The sequence below is a fragment of the Lupinus angustifolius genome, chromosome LG10, assembly GCF_001865875.1.
Source record: "Lupinus angustifolius cultivar Tanjil chromosome LG10, LupAngTanjil_v1.0, whole genome shotgun sequence".
Lineage (NCBI taxonomy): Eukaryota > Viridiplantae > Streptophyta > Magnoliopsida > Fabales > Fabaceae > Lupinus > Lupinus angustifolius.
The window spans coordinates 4,732,780-4,736,198 of record NC_032018.1 but is presented as its reverse complement, the minus strand read 5'-3'; positions in this window follow the sequence as shown (position 1 = coordinate 4,736,198).

Sequence of the window (3,419 nt, the reverse complement as noted above, 5' to 3'; positions counted from 1 at the left end):
CCGTCAATGAATTATATTCATTAGATGTCTTACTCTCTCTATTTCTCTTCTTTTCTATTGCTTGCTTTTCGGACGTGTGCTCGTCAGATAGACAGTTTTGCTCGGATTTGAAGCTACACATCCGTGATGTTCCAGGAGGGGGCATGAGGAATTGAGGAGAGGCAGTACCCTAGCTTTGGAGTTAGCCACTAGGAGTTGCTTATCATTTTGTGACTTTTGAAACACTGACAGCTTCAGTTTGTTCATGTCTTTGTTTAGTGCCTTTTGGCAATGATTAATATTTCCGTCCTTTCTTGTTGGATATGTATATTAAGTACTTATGATCTTTTATATCTATGAAGATGTATATTCAGGAAATGTTGTATCATTTCAGTTACCGTTAGGTAGCCGGTTTGATTTTCGCGTTATATGTTACTTAAAGTGATGTCCCAGAAAAGAAAGGTTTTTTTTAAAAGGAAAAAATTTTATATTACCAATTCAAAAAAAAATTTACTCACTTTTCCGCGTAATAAATAAAGAGTATTTTTCGGGGCGTTACAGCCTTCAAGATGAAGTTACGACTTGAGTTTAGACCCACAAAGCAACTTTTATGGAAGTAAATTTTTAGGCCAGACACCAATTCAAAACATATGAGGATACTTTTCAGCACCATTACACTATTCTCATAATTCTCTCTGAATAGAAGGGTGTCATCCGCATATTGGAGGTGGGAGATAGACACCACATCCTTTCCAATCTTATACACAGAGTAAATGTTCTTTGCCATTGTCATTCTGATGATGTCACTAAGACCTTCAGCAACAATAAGGAAGAGAAAAGGAGCTAAAGGATCGCATTGCCTCAATCCTCTAGCAATATAAAATTCTTTAGCAGGGCTCCCGTTAACCAAAATAGATACAGAATTTACCTGAAGCAAATTTTTTATCCACACCCTCCATTTAAGACAAAAACCCAACCTCTCCATCATATAAATGAGGAACTCCCAATTCACTGAGTCATACGTCTTTTCGAAATCCACTTTAAGAATAAAGGGTGTAGAAGAAATTATGATGGTTCCTTGTGCCTTAAGCAATTTGCTATTATATGTTGGTCTGCATCGCCTAGGTCAGACTGAGCCAAGTTGGCTTGGCCATGGTGTGCATCGCCTCAATCACAATTTGTGTTGCGTCGTTCAGATGTTTAGCTAATGTCTTAGTCATGTTGCATGTTGTCTCGGTCAAGGTGGACCATGTTGTCTCGATCATTGCACAGGGTGTCTGGATCAAGATAGTCATGTTGTCTCGATCATGACGCATGGTGTCTGTGCGCATAGTGTCTCGGTCAGCTGGTAGGTCTGGTGCGTGGTTTCTTCGATGAGTTACCTACTTCCTTCAGTCAAGATTATATACTTTGCTAGATTCCTAGGTCGTGTCTAATAGAATGAAAACACAACATATATCAAAGATATGTTTATAGAATTGGTTCTTATAAAGAATATAAACCTCATTTTATTTTATAATAAAAAATATGTACAATAATATAGTCAATTTGCTTTAAGAAGATATTGTAATAAGGATGAATAATACAATACTATTTTCATTATTTTCTTGTTATTATTATTATCAATATTATTACTAATCAATTATATATGTTGAGAAATTATTTGATTTTGCATTATTTGTATATAAGTTATTTTGATTAATTATTACCAACATAATGCTTTTTTATTTATATAATTTATATTATTCTCTTACATTATAAAATGGAAGAAATTGATAAATTTCTATCATCATCATTATTGTTATGATATGATTGATTGAAATATTTGATTTGTGATAAGATTTAAAAGTTGAAATGTATTACCAATGATTTAGATTATTTAGATTAAAAGATTTTATCTTTCACAAAAAATAATAATTGGGATTATTGAGTTAATGGAGATTAGTTTAGTATAAAAATAAGGATAAGAGAGAAAAATCTTTTAAAAATCGCACAAATACCCTTGAAATATTAAATTCAATGAAAGAAGTATATGCAAATTAATAATATTAATTGAATATTATTATATAATTATATGTGCATATATAATATTGTGTCCAATATATCATTCTATTGAGAAACTTATATTTCCATTGACCATTTAATAAATCTATTTACACTCGATCAATATATCTCATTTAGTAGTTTGTCTTACTATGCATGACGATCATGTGAGACATTAACATGTTATTCAATGTATGTTTGCTCCTTCAGTAATTGTGTCCTTCTAATAAACATAAAATAGTTTTATATTAAACATGTGTCTCTCTTTCAAAGTTATTAAAAATATTAAAATCCAATATTTCATAACTTCTTTCATTTATTTATTTATTTATTTTTATATATATATATAATTATATTTATATTGAATACCTTTCTAGCTCTATAAAACAAAATTCCATAAAAAATTAATAATTAGTATTAAAAATATATATAAAGCCTAACTCTAGTATATAAGTGTTGAGAAGCTGATACGTCGAATTTTATTTGTATGGTCATATTATTTGTTAGGAAAAATTATTATTCAATTATTTTGAATGTTGATGAGTCTACGACCCAATTATGTTATTGAAGAGGGAGTCTATGACCCAAATATGATGATTGTTAAGGAGATCTATAATTCAATTTGATTGATTGATGGGAGGATTTATGATTCAATGATGTTGTTTATTATTTGTTGAAGGGGATTTAGGATTCGTTGATTAGTCTATGCACATACAAATGAGTTCTTTGTCGCATGAAAATGGACATTCCTATGAACTCGGAGCGTCGGGTGAAGGATAGGTACCTCGAGCAAGCATATTGTGTGCAAACATTTAATCAAGGACTAGGCATTTGAGAACATTTAATCAAGGACGAGGCATTTGAGACATTTAATGTCATTCGTATATGAAAATTGATTATGTTGTGGTAATGATTCATATTTGTAACGCCCCAAAAATTACTCCAAAAATCTTGCTCAAAATTGGGTATTTTTTTATAATGATGCCATATAAAATTTATTTCCTTATATTCGTTTCATTTTCGGAACATCACTTTAAGTAACATACAATGTGGAAAATCAAAAACACCATTTCTTAAAGGTAATAAAAATATAACTCAATATAACTTTGGATCATACTTCATTTAATAAGTGAAAATATCTGTACGAAATACAAGGCGTAAGAAATATTCGCCTAAACTGAAATTACACAAAAGGCTGAGACATCCATCACATCAAGGGCTTGTGTAGGTGTACCGATCTCCCTCAATCCTCCATACCCCCTCCTGAGATATCGAGAAGCGGTAACTCCGAATTCTCATAGAACAATCTATCTGAACAAAACGCGATCCGAAGACAAATAGAAAGAAAAAGGAGTAAGACATCTAATGAATATTACTCATTGACGGCATGGAATTAT